Below are 14,638 nucleotides of genomic sequence, written 5' to 3'. Positions count from 1 at the left end.
TATTCATTTTTATTAGAGAAACCTTTAGGGCCCATTTCAGCCTTTAGGTAGCTAAAAATTCAAAGTGATGGTCTCCTTTAGTTTTTGAACTCACTGCAAAATGTCCTCCAAATTTCCCCTCAGGCTTTTTGAGAAAGAATTTCAAGAGACACAGATTTCTCTTTGAAGAGTTTTAATGTTCCTTTTTCACTGGTAAGAAGCAGAGCGAATGAAAGGGCCCAAAATGCCAGCTCCTGAAGTGATCCATTTAGTTCACTTCCCAGCCACTCCATCCCTTTAGTGAATTGCTGTTTAGAAAGGCATCTTTCAGCTGCTGCAGATGTGCTGCTCTGTCAATTATCAGGCTTAAATGGTAGGGCTTACACATTTTTGTCTCCAGCAAATTCTACTATAAACTTCTTTACCTCTTCCTTAATGGCTTCCTAATGTATCTTAGTGAAAGATGGATATCCCATACTCTCTTTTAAACACCTCATTCCTTAGATATTTTATCTTGACAGTTCTGCCTTCCCCAGCTGGCAATCTCCCAAACACAGAAGCACATTTCTGTCTCTTGTAGGTCTACCATGACTAAATGTTATCGTGGCAATTTTATACTTGAGGTTATCATCGCACAGCACTGTAGCTGCTACTTGTCAGTTTCTTCCATAGAGCACAGGAGCAGCAGTAGGGTGGAGAGATTTATAATGCTATAGTATAGAAAACAAGAGCCTGTAACTCGATATTAAATTAGCACTCATTAAAAAGCTCACCTCAGGTTGGCTTACCAACACAAAGCAACTGCTGCCCTGTGCCATGGCAGATGTTGCAGATGGGGTGCTCTGTGCAAGTGCGTGCTGCATCAGATGTTATTCAGTGCTGGCAGGAATACTGGTAACCTCTGCATTTACCTGCTTTTTAAGAGAAACTAGTCACCATTCCTCATTCGTGCAAAGCAGCAGTTAGAAAAATCCTTCAAGAAAGATATGCACTGAGTGTTACCATCTGTAAGAGTAACATACATCAATGCTTATTCCATGTAGATGAGCTTGCATTAATTTTGCAAAAATTAGGAGAGCTGGATGAAAATCTGCTCTCAGTTCCAGTCACTGGAGTTTTATACAGAACAATTTCTGCACATGCTTTTTAAACTGTGTACTTAAAGAAATGTATGCCAGTGGGCACTACAGTGTGTAATCTCGATCCTCAGTGTAACCTTATAGCCCATTTGCTAACTTGACCTTTTTAACTCAAGGTTCAATGGATATTTGAAGAATGGCTTGTTTTGGAGATTATTTTTTTTTCATTTTCAAAGTGATTATGATAAAATCAATATTTTGTTAGTACTGTGAGAGTGATATACAGTACTTACTGAAGGCTGGACTTTGCCATTTCTCCCTCGTAGCAGTATCTTCCATGTAGCACCTATAGCTGCCTTCTCCTCTATATTTTTAAGTAAACCAAATAGAAATGCAAAATGTGTTTATTAGCAGTATTTCAAATGCACATAGCAAAAGCCTGGACTAGATGAAAAACAGACTTAAAAAGCAAACCTGTATAGCTACAAAAAATGTAATTTAGACCCATAATGGGTCTGTTGGCCCATAATGAGAGGTATGAGCCTGTGAGGGGGAGAATGTTGAGATCACTGTTGCTCAGGGAGATGTGCTTCGGCTCTGAAATGCTGACAGTTTAGAAAAATTTCATTTTTCCTCATGAGTGCCAAGTTTTAAAGTTTTCAATTTTAGCTTTCATCAAGAAATCAAATCATCATCCTATTTTTTTTTTAAAGGGCAGCATTTCTGAAAAAGACCTAGGTTTTTGAGTGTTCCACTGGACGAAATACTAGACATTTCTCAAGTTTATCTTTCCATGTCTCCATCATTGAGAGGAGGGATAAAGCAGCTACCTAACACCTATATAGCCATACTGCTATTCTACTATATCTCTCAGTAGGAGCCCTCATCCCATGACCACATTTTGTGGCAAAGGTGACCAGTTTCATACACATATACTAGTTGGATACATATACCACATTTAATATGAGTATGTAGCACTCCTGCCATGTCATACCTGCTAATAATTTGATACAAGCAGAGGCTTTTCTTCCCACATGTTCCAAAAAACTTATATAGCTTTCATGTACACTCCTGCCACTGGAAAAGTCAGAAAGTATCTTCTGTGTATATAGACATACATGAGAAAGGAGAGCTATTTCCCCTCAGAGAGAATGTGAAATAGCCCACCCAGCTAAAGAAAATAAGAAATATATATTTGAACCTATGCTGAGTTTCAGAAATTAGCTAGGAGTTTCAGAAAGCTTATTTACTTATATAGTCCTAAATCCCAAGCTTGAAGCATCCAAGGCACATGTGTTTTAGGCATTATTTAAGAAAAGGCATTTCAAAGACATGAAATCAGGTACAAAGATAAGAGGGAAACTATTGCTACCTTTGTAATATTTTGCATTTTCTCTGGTGATTGTGGCTACAAACAATGCAGTCCTGTTTTACATGCCCTCACACCACGCATCACATAAAGGGCTGGGCTGGAGACCCCTGCTTGCATGGCAAAGCGGTGGGAAGGAATGGCAGGGGCTTGGTTTGAAAAGGCAGGATTCCTGGCCGCTGGGAGGGAAACGCCTCCCCCACCTTGCCAGAAAAAGGAATTCAGCAGCTGGGGATGGGGAATGAATCAATTGCCAGAAATTAGGCCGCCAACTTGCTTCCCCATGTTCTTTCTCATTATTGCTCAAATAACCATTTGTACTCGCACCAGATGCTTGTTAATCAAGGCCAATTAGGCTATTTTGCTCAGAAAATTTCCAACTGGCAAGACAAATAGTTCAAATAGCACAGAGGTCAACCAAAGCAGGAGCACTGGTGACAGCTTCATGTGTGCTTAGCCAAATAGAAAGCAGACATGGCAAGGGCACGCATGTGCGGTTCCCACGTGGATTGCATTGTGTATTTACCCCAGGGTAATAAGTTGTACTTGCCCTGGTCAGTCGGAGAGTTCAGACAGCAGTTCAGGTGTTTGTCTGTGCGTTGACTTAGACTAATATCGTATTCTGAGTTCCTCGTCTAGGTTGCCCAAAATGTCAAGGTGAATCAGGCTTAAAGGTAATAATATTAACCAAGATCTTCAGGGGTGCTTTCTCAGAGGGGTACCCGGAGAAAAAGGTCAGGCCAGCCACTGTGGCAAGCCGTCCATCTGCGCCTTGCTGGGGGATTTCTCTCTCCCCTTTTGAAATCCCATGGCAACCATCCAACAACCTGACAGCTTTAAATCTTCTCCTGCATATGTCAAGGCAGGTTGGGAAGCCAGCAGGCTTGCTGTACTGCTCAGGATTTCTAAAATTTGTTTTTCGAGTGGCATATGGTAACGGAAAGTAATGTGATCAGTAGATACTGCTCTGCATATACATCATGGCAAGAGGGGGCACAGGGCACAAGGACCCCCAAAACCTGGCAATATGGATAGAGAGTCTGGATCATGCAGAGATCTGCATCATGTACCAAAAGTTCCTATTTACTAAATACTTTTTTTTTTTTTTTTTTTTTTTTTTTCCTGAAGAGCTGGCTATGAGAAAAGGAAGGCCAGAGATTTTCTACAGAGTTTCTATTTCCTCCCTGGTACAAACATGTGGTATGAAAAAGTTTTGGGGGGTGAGGGAGAGCTGTGAAAACATAGACATAAACCGCATCATTATTCCTGTTTTTACTCGAAATTGCCAATAATGAGAGTAATTCTCTCAGAATTCGTCAGTGAGTTTCAATTTCATATGCTCACAATATATTCATGCTTGAAAATTACTTTTGGCTGATAAAAGGATGTTAATACCTTATTTTATCACACTGTGCATTTTCTATTACATTAAATCAATAGAGCCATACATGACAATCACAGTTAATACCAATATAACTCACAGGTACTTAGTCATTTCTTTTGGTTGATATAAGCTCATTAATGTACCTCTGTTTTGGCCTAAGGCCCCCTCCCCTGCTTTGCAGAGAGATTGAATTCATTGTTTATGTCTGTGTACTCTTATGCCCTTATTTTCAGCACAACAAAAAATTTCTTTCCTGAGCAGACCAAGACCACCCAAAGCAATTTCATTCAAGAACTGGGCTGTCTTCAAACATCAGTGGCCTCTCAAGATAAAAGGTCAGCATGTTAATTCACCGCAGCCCAGACCCCAAATCTCTCCCCTTCTAGAAATGAAAGGCATTTTTAAGAAGACCTCCTGTGTGTAAAGTTGTTTGCCTTTTTGTCCAATGGGGTTGTTTGGACAGGACTGTCAGAGGCTTTGCAAGCACGCAGGCCACGAAGCAAAGGCGTGCTGTCATGTTGCTTGCTGGGGGTGCTGGGTTATTGCTCTTGGTCCTGTGCCCAGGCTGGCACCCTGTGCCTCCCGGTGTGCTCCCAGGGATGCTCAGGTGCCTGGGCCATTTGCCACCCCCACACTGGCAGCTCCTCTTGGAACAGGAAGGGGTGAGGGACAGCCTGGGGAAAGGGGAGGTGGTGGGGAAAACCAGCTTCCTCCCTCCTGGGAGGAGGCACACAGGCCACTCAGCACTTTGAAACATGCCCTGGATGTTGGCTGCAGGGAAGCATCTGTAAAATCGGATCTGGCAAGCAGTGCAGCCTTAAAAGAAGGCACTGTAGTGAATCACCACCTGGGGGGTTCCCCTGGCCAGCTGCTGCAGGAGCATCCTCAACAGGGTGCTAGGGAGTGGGGAGAAGGGGGACATGGGTTGCATGTCTCTATCCCCACTTTGTCCTCATCCGGATACTCAGGAAAATATCCCTGTGCATGAGGCACCAGTGATGCAGCAGCTCCCTGGCTCCTTCCTATAGGGTGCCCCCTGTGGCACCCAGAGAGGGGCCAAAGACTGAGCCAAGATACAGGCAGGAGGAAAACTAGGCAGACAGAGAGGAGTTAAAATATATTGTGTCTCTGCTGCTGATTTATCTGCTTATTCAAGGGAAAGGAATGAATATTCAGAAGTGGCTTCTAGAGGTGATTGCCCCGCCACATGTGCATAGGCACGTGTATTTGCATGAACTTGTATTTACCAATGGACTCGCCCCAGGGAGGCTGGTGGTGAAACGACTGCGATATCTCATTAGGGATGTAAACTGAAGAATGTGCAGATTAGTTCCCAGAATATAGCTTGTAAAGCATAGATATCCATACGTATAAAAATTCTGTTAGAGATAAAAGTGGAGTCCATATGTTGCAAGAAGTAAATAATCCCTTCCAAAATGCAACAATATGTAAAACACACACAGCTGAGCGCTCATTGAAGATGACTTTCAGAAGATTTATCTTAAGCTACTTTTTTCACCATAGACTTTAAATGCCATAGCATTAAATCTTAAATTACTATTTGCAGCATTCTTGTGTTTTTTACTCCATTTCCTTTTTTGGGGGTGGTTCCGGCTGTACAAACCACTTACATATAACCACAAGTGTATCATCATGTGTTTCGCAGGAATTGGGTTAAGAAATACAAATGAATGTTTCAGCATTGCAAGCAATGTGCTCTATTGAACTTTTTGCCAAATTTCCTTCTTATAGTATAGATACAATTTTGGACCCTAGTTTAAGAAAATAACAACAATAAAAAAATTTTTTAGTTTAGTTGTTTGTAGAATTAATGAATGCATAAAAACACGCTTATTTCCAAATTCAGAGCCACATGACTGAAAAGATCCACTGTAAAATTTCCTATATATTTCATATGAGGACAGCACTTTGGTTACTTTTCCATTAAATAAATTTTCAGTTTATTCACAGAATTAGAAATTAATGTAATCTCAGTGAGATCGAAGGAGAGGAAAAAAGTGAATTACATCTAAACTCCCTTAAAGCTGGGAAGACTGTAATTTAATCTTGTAATCTGATAAACCAAGACAAATGAGGCAATTGGCAAATAGGTATTTTAATCACAATACCTCTAGAAACCCCCACAAATAACAAACACATGCCAGATCTGAAGGACACATTCATTTCAAAGCACTGATTTAAGAAAAGCTGGCCTGTATGTGACCGACTGAATTACCACCATATTTCTGTGCTGCATGTACGTAGGATTTTCAATTTCAGATCAGGAGCATTGCCTTTAAAAATGGCAAAGGCAATATCCTAGTGTAATCACAGCAGAAAGACAGTTTCTATTACATGCCAGAGTCATTAACCTCATAATTTTTTCATGGTTGTAAGTTAACCCCTGCAAGCTTTTGCTTTCAGCAGCTGCTACGTATTAAAACTTTCCTTGAATTTGACTAACCCTGTGAGCAGTTTCATCTTATAGCGGGCAGATTTCTATGTCTAGCTTGGAGTCAGCATTTTATGAAACAGTTCCTATTGTTATGAAAATGTTTCACTGCCTTTTTGTTAGGTGCTTTTCTTTCTAAACCCGGCTGCTGCTGTCTTTGCATTTTTCTGCTCAAAGGTCAGGTCAAAGGTACTGAATGGTTGACCATGGCTATGTGGAGTGTAAGTGAACCCAAGAATGGCCTTTCTGATTGATCATCTATTTAAACAGTGAGAGTGTTATGCCTTTGGATTAAAACGTAACCCAGGGTGCTGGAAAACTGGAGCTACTGGCTGTTTGGGAAATATGCATAGAGGACTTTCTATTGCTCGCAGTGTTTGATGTGGATCTGAAATTCCATTTGAGTCTTTCAGGTCTTCTTCCCATAACCTCTGTGAATATTTTTCCCTTTGCTTCTTCTATTGCACACATCTCATTATAAAATGATGTCTTTAATACAGTGCATCGGTAAGGATTTACTGTATCTGCACAAAGAAAAAGTTAAACGTGAAACACTTTTCAACACTACCTCCTAATTTAAGGCAATTAAAAACAAAAGGAAAAAACAAACAAAATACCCCACAGCCACCTCTAGTCTTTCCCCGAACCAAGGCTTTACTGAAGAAATTGGCTTGAATCTGGTTTGAGAGTTTGCAAGATTTTCATAGGTATGCTGTAACATTCTTTTCAGAAACTTGTCCTTGTCAAAAAAAAAAAAAAAAAATCTATTCCACGTTTTATGCATGTGAGAATAGCTGCTCTTAATTTTTGCTCTTGAGATTTAATATAGCACGTTGCAGCGTATGTAAAACAAAGACAAAATTTGATATACCCTGAGAACATCAAGCAGAATAAAGATCACTGCTAATGTTCACTCCCACCTTCTGCTGTATCATTACTTCTGCAGTTAAGCAGTTATAAAATAGCATCCGTGACACTAGTACCTATGCTTGTGCATTACAATATCACATAATGAGACCTACTTTGATGTAGCAACTGCTGTTTTGAACAGTTTCTTTTACTTCTGAAGACAGAATGGAGTCATTACCACCAGGCAGAGCATCATTTTCAAATTATTAATTTCAAAAGCTGGAGATGTCTCCAGCCAATTCCAAGCAGCTGGGTCTGGGACACAGTGAGCTAACATGGCATTTCTCACAGACTCTGTTGACATTTCTTTTCAACAGCCAATATGACATCCCTAGCTCAACAGACCTTATACTGAATATTAAAACAAAATTGGCTGCATCCTGGTAGAGTAAGGGGGCAGCTGTGTCTCTTGTTGAAGTCAAGCCATGAAGAAGTACCAAATCTTTAATCCTGTTATCACTTTTATCCTGTTTCCAACATCACAGCTTTACTACTAAGGAGGCTTCAGGTTGTGGCTTAACAGCTGTATGTGCTAAGTGCCATTTATGTCACAGTAGCTGTTTAAGATAACAGGTCTCCATTCTCTGTCAAAAATCATGCTGGATGACCATGCCCATCACATTTCAAAGCCCTTATGACATTGCAAGAGACATGACATGTCATTCAGGTTTAGTGACATTTCAGGTTGCTTTTTTGTACCAAACAGAAGACTCTACACAGAGCGAGGGGTTGGGGGATTGGGCTGTATGTATTTATGAACAGTGAGGGCGTCTCTGAAAGATAACTAGCATTATTTGATTGTTTGGGCTTTATGACTCAGATGACTCTCCTACCTAAGCAGGTTGTGGCCATATTTTGGATTGACATCCATAAGTCATCACTTGCTTCCAATCAGCTCCTGGAATTAGCTCCTACTGGACAATTATTAATTTTTCAGACAAGCACTTTCATCAAAATTCATCTTGCCATAGCACAAGTAGTTAGCTGGGACTGATCTGGAAGAGCAGTTTCCCCAAAGGGGGACTTTGTGGAGGGAGGAAGTCTCAGTGAGATTCACCTGGACTAAGACCTGCAGCCTGTAAGGTGCCTCTGCCACACACCAACTGCTGAGAGCAGCTACCTGCATTTGGTTTTTACCATGGGTGCACTGGGTAGGTACATGTTCTGAGGAGAGTGCACTTTCTCCAGAGGCTACCTCCTCCGGCATGGTTAGGAAAAGCTTTTCAAGCCCTCCTCTTTGGCTTCCTCCAAGCTCTCTTTTGCTTCAAAAGAGGCACAGAGGGTGCTTGCTGCAAGAGCACTGCAGATAGCAGCCCCTTCTCTCTGCACATGAATGGACATAGGGCCATCTGACAATTAGGAGCAAGGAAGACTCGTGGGACCGTGATTGAGTTCTTGGTGCTTCAGGGGTACAAGGGATATCACTGTAACATTAAAATAAACTTTCATTCCAAAGAGTCTTTGGATGAAGAAAGAGTTGTGAAGTTGGTGTTCATTAACTTTAGGTCTGACTATAGCTGACTTGATCTTTGGGTTTATCTGTGTTGCCCACGTGCTGCTGCTGCTGGGGATAAAATAAGGCTGTAGTTTTATTATAAAAGACCAAAATCTCAAAGAGAAAAGTACATTGCCAGCTGCAGTCTGTGACTACCTAGTAATCTGAGGTTGAAAAAGCCTATAAGTGGTACAGTAAATAGAGCATATTATGTAATACATTCACTTATTTCACATTCTTCTGGACAAAACGTGGCATATTTCACAGATGGCTTAATGTTCTTGGTCACTTAGGATAAAAGGGCACAGAAAACCCTTTCTCAGCTTCCTCAAGGTGGGCTGACTCCCAGTATTAGCGCCTCATTTGCCCTGGCTAAAGATAAATTACCCCATTACACTGCATGTCCTCTGCCCTCTGGCAGGGGATTAAGTAACTTCAGCTCGGGTGCACCACCAGTCATCCCTGCGCACTTCTGCACCATGGCTCGAACAACGTTCTTCTTATGCCGGCTCCGTATGTGCGTGTGTAGCTATTAGGCTAGGTCGTGGCCCCATTATGCTAGATGATATACATGTACATCATTAGAGACAACCCCAACTGAGTCTGCTCGGCCGCCCTACCTGCGCCGCTTGTAACAGCTCACGCGGCTGAATGTGTTCCCCAGATGTGCGCCCCAGGAACAGGCGCTGCAGAAATGTCCCATCCAGCCGCCCTCAACGGGACTAATCACATGCTTTCCTTAAAGCATGTGCTTAAATACTTTCCTGGGCAAATGCCAGCATGAGCTGTGTATTGCCGGATTGACTTAAACCCACGTGGCTCCAAATATATTTGCAAGGGTTCTGCAGAGGTAAATCAAACCTCCAGGCTTGGATACAAAGTGAGCTCCATTTTCCTCTCACCAGCCAGATGAATCCCATGGAAGAAACAGAAATCTATGGGATTTTCCACCCATGGCATTTTGCCCAGATAAGCCCTTCTTAAGTCCCAGCGTGGCTGTGGCTGACAGAGATGCAGTTAGAGTTGGACCCCAAAACTTTGGCAGGCTATCACTCCCTCAAGATATGCAGTTTCATCAAATATGAAATATTTCACAAAACTCATCTGAGTTGGCAAAAATAAGGTTTTGGAGAGAAACAGGAAATATTTTTTGTACTAAGTTTTCAACATTTTACATAAGATTTTTGAAGTCTCAATTTGAAAAATAAAATAAATAAATAAAATTTAAAAAGGTTTGCTTTTCAATATGAATTTTATAATTATCACTATTCAAAATTCAGAACGTCTGATCCATGATAAATACAGCCACTTCAGGGTGAGAAGGGAATCTCTTTCAACATGAAGGATAGTCATTCAATTTACCTAGGGAAAGTCAGACAGGGTCTCATTTAGATATAATTTAATCATTTTGTCACACATATTCAGAGTGCTTACGCTCCAGAGAGTGTGTTCCCAGAGGCAGCTGATTCACTCACTCACTTCCAGGGCTTGCAGGCACCTGGTTCCCTCTCACCTCTGTCTAGAGGAAACTCTTTCATGCAGAGACCCTGGGAGCTCTGATAACTCTAGCACAAGCCAAGGACTTAACAGTGTCCAGACACTCAGCTGCAGAGCTAAACCAACCTTCCCAGGGGTTTCTAAAACTCCCAGGGCTTCCAAGGAGCACAAACCCCCTCAGGGCTCCTGTCCTGCTTTGAAAGGAGCTGCATAGTGCAGAAACTGCAGTTCTCTGAAGCTTCAGTGTCCCGTCAGCCAAGCCAATGAACTGGTGGGAAACCAGCCCATAGCAGAGGTCTTCTCCCAGTTACACCTGTCTGGGAAATAGCTTGCTTTCACCAAGCATTTTCACATTGAGTTTCTTCCTTATGAACATTTGTCTGCTCCACAAATATCTCATCCAGCATTAACTGTTTCAAGGCTGTTAAAAAAAAAAAAAAAAAAAAAAAAAAGAAAAAGAAAAAAGATTATTGACCTGCCTGAAAACATTGTTTTGTTTTGCTTTTCTCTTATTTCAAAGACAACTCATGCATTTGGGGGCGGGGGAGGAGGCAATTGCAATCTGAGTGGAAGACAAAGGTCAAAGTCTCAAAATCCTTTGCCAAATGGAACTGCTGCCCCGAATACAGCTTTAATCACAGTAGGACAATGTTCTTCTCTATTGTACCTTAGTGGGAGATCTCTGCTGGTGCAAACAAAATAGATTCTCCTCAAAGAATGAAATGAGATGACAATGTAGATATTGTCTTTGAATGACCTCCAAAAAAATCAGGAAGTGAATACCAAACTTGGTTTGAAATGTACTTATTGTGCAGACTGGGAAAAAAAATCAGATGAAATATCCTGATTATACAATTCACCAACATAAAGTGAAACAAAAAATAGGAAATAACATGCAATCAACCCTATCCATAGGTCTATATAGTATTTTAAAATTTTATCAAGCACTGAAGACAATACATACCAGCAGTATACTGTTGTATATTTCTGCAAATCTAGCAGTGAAATATTGTAAAAGCCTGGCCTAATAGAATTAGAATTGCTTTTCCTTTTCAAACTTATGTCACTTCTTTTTATTTATTTTATTTTATTTTATTTTATTTTATTTTATTTTATTTTATTTTATTTTATTTTATTTTATTTTATTTTATTTTTTGTAGTATACTAATCACCTTTCTGTGATTATCTTTATTTTCATCAACATTTTGTTGTCAGACATTAGAGTCTTTTCTCTCTATTGAAATGTTTTCAGACCATTACCTTTATCCTCATCCTGTTATATCTGAAATTTTTAAACATGGGTTTTTAAAGGCTAGTGTTGCTGCATACTTTCATTTTTCAAAGCCTAGCTAGATGTGGGCACTGATCTAATGCTTCAATAGTGTCTTCCATTGGCTTTTTGTCCTAAAGAGAAAAAAAAAAATCTGCCTTGAGGGAACATAAAGCAGTTTATCAGAGCTGTGCTCTCTAACTTTTGTGAGAAAATTTAGGAACAAAAGCACAATTTGTGACATACATCTTTAAAAGCATGAAGCTTTTTTTCATCTACTATTTTTTTCCTATTGGACCTAAGAAATTCTTTTCTAATTTAAGTAAGTGATAGCACTATCTCTGCTCTGCAGACTTGTTGACTTACTATTGTTTTATCACTTTTTTTTTTCTTTAACTTTTGGATTAATTATATCACCACATTTCAGAAGGGCACAGCCTATTTTCAAACATAAGGTTTTATTTCCCTAAACAACTCAGGTGTGAGAATACAAGGGGCAAAGGGCTTTTTCCATTAGCAAATCAGGGCTATAAGAGTAATAGTCGTGATGATAATGATGAGGCAAACTAAATACATCAATTCTCCAGCAGGAAAACTTCTGAAAATATAAATGAAAGTGCATACAGTTGTCTTTTAATTAGCAGAAGGGCACATAATGCTGAGTAAATTTCATTTCCAAAACGCAATAGGAAATTACTCTATTCTGGCTACTGCTCCAAATTCCCCTGAACTCAAACCTGACTTTCAGGGGGTCACTGATGAGGTCCTAGCATTGCCTTAGGTGTCTCTGTGATTTCATGAGTGGGATGAGAACAAGCCCAAGCAGTAGGATGGGATGGACCTGTCCATAAGTGCCCACCAGAAGAAGTCTGTGGTTCTTGTGTCCCAGGTTGTACAGAGGCAGTGCTACACTGGGATGCACTGCTCTTGGCTGGTCCAACAGGCAGACGTGATTGCAGCTAAACCCTAGGACTCATGGTGAAAACTGCCTCCCAGGTGTCTCTCCTTTAAGGCACACATACTCTGAGCCCCTTGCCTGATGCTAAAATAGACCTCACCTCACGGACCCTCTGAGCTAGTACCTTCCCCACCTTTGGATCCAAGCCATAGGAAGGTATAAGGATAACATATAAGTCCTGCATATGAGCTGCCTACAATGCAGAAGTAACAAGAAATGCAACTAGTTCTGCTAGGTTCCATGGTAATGTTAATTACTCTAAAGCAGCAGCATCTGGCCTCATTTCTGCCGGGTGACTGTTACCATAGGAGTGCTCTGCAAAACAGGACTTTATGTATAGACAGATAACCACATAAACCTGTTGGTTTTCTATGTATCTGTAGACCACTTGATTCTGGAACATTTTTGTGCAAATAGTTACTGCTAGAGCAAGTCAAACAGAGCACAACCTTGAGAAGTTTGCATTCAAAGAAGAAATACTTCAGTAGCTGAAAGTTCAGCTTAAGATAATACGGTGGGCTAGACTAAATGAACCTATTTCTGTAGACTAGAAAAACTTAACCAAAAAGCCAGATTATCAGCAAGGTGTCTATGTCTATACCAGCATTAGCTGTGTTTGGTGAGAGTAGACCTGCAGACACAGCAAGCGGAAGACAGGCACATTCAAGTCCTTGCAACATATTTCTCTCCTTCCCCCCTTGCCCTTTTAACACTCACTCCTCATGGGGAGGAGATAACTCAGTGACACAGCTACTACGTAAAGCAGGAGTAATATAGTGCCCATGCATTATCCTATATTGATTTTCTTCCCTATCAGCAGCATTGGCAATATTTCTGCTACCAGGATGAATGTTACAGTCTTTCTGTCCTGTTCACTGACAGTATATATTCCTGCATTTTCTCTACTTTGGTGGCTGATTGGATTAGTCCTTTGTAAAGTGTATTGATCAAAGCCTGCTGGAGCCTCAGGCTTCTAATATCTCTCCTAAAGAAGCTCATAATCAGGTTATCCTAGCTTCACATAACTCTAAACATGCAGAAGGATCTACAGCAGAAAAAACAAAAATCTAGAACCCAAACCCTTGCCTTTCTCTGGAATTAAAGTATTCATTTGCTGACTTTAAACACTGCTTGGAATGAGAATGAGAATACTTCCCAAAGTCTGATCAGGAAAGCTGAGGGTTAAAAGCTGCAGCAAGCAGAAGCTGTGCAGGCTGCCAATTATTTCCAGCTGAGATTCCTGTGTAAGAAAAAGGGCTGGTAGGCAAATAGGGATTGGTGTATTTGGAAGAGGGAGAAAGTTTCTGTTCCCAGGAGCTGGTGATTAGTCTAATATCTCTGTTTGGACTCATGTTTGAGCTGAGTCTGCCAGAAAAAGGGGAAGACAGTTCGAGCGAATTATTTATCCTGAAACCCATTTCAGAAACCTTGAGGGATATTTTTCTGAGCTTTGTAGCAATATTATAGTGCTCTTAGGAGTTTAGAGATTGGTTGAAAAAGTTGCTCTTATGTTAACTGAGAAGATTAGGCTGTTTCGTCTGAGAGATCTTCTAGAGTGGGAAGGCAAGAAAGTTAATTGGAAGCAACTTGTCAAAAAACTGCCAAAATGGTGGGAATATCTCAGTTGTTAGACTATGCTATGATGGGGAAAATTGTTATGGAGATGCCCACTGCCGTAACTGCAAGGGGTCCCTGTGTGCCTGCAATATAACCTGTCCCCTGACAGCTCTTCTCTGATCCTAGGGATGCTTTTCCCAGTCCTCACAGCCTCATTTGGCCCCTGCAGCTTTCTTCAGCAGCATCTCCCAAAGGATGAAGGAACATCAAGGCTCATCATTTACTCTTCCAGGGAGATGGGAGAGTATGCTGTCCTTGGGAGCACCTCATTTCCTTGTACAGTGGGCCAAGGAGCCTCCTTCACCCATCTGGATGGCTTAGGTTCTTGTGGGTACCATGGCCCCAGGCTTTGAATACCCAGAGGGCCTGTCCTTGAATAGACTTCACTCCTAGATGCTGCCTAGTAAATGACAGAGATGTAAATATCTAGATTATGAAAAGGATACAGATATAGCAAATACTACTGGTAGCTCAAGTTAGCAAACTGCTGCAAACTTCTTTTATTCTTCTACCCTTCTGTCAACCACTTACTTCTGTTAAAAGTATCAAGAATGGCAAGATAGAGTAGATAGATGCCAGGAAATGTGCTCTGTGATTATGGGCTGGTACCACTGCCCATTTTCCTCTGT

This window comes from Netta rufina, assembly GCF_964035555.1.
Source record: "Netta rufina genome assembly, chromosome: 2".
NCBI classification, from domain to species: Eukaryota; Metazoa; Chordata; class Aves; order Anseriformes; family Anatidae; genus Netta; species Netta rufina.
The sequence above is the reverse complement of the archived record's forward strand: the minus strand, read 5'-3'. Positions refer to the sequence as shown.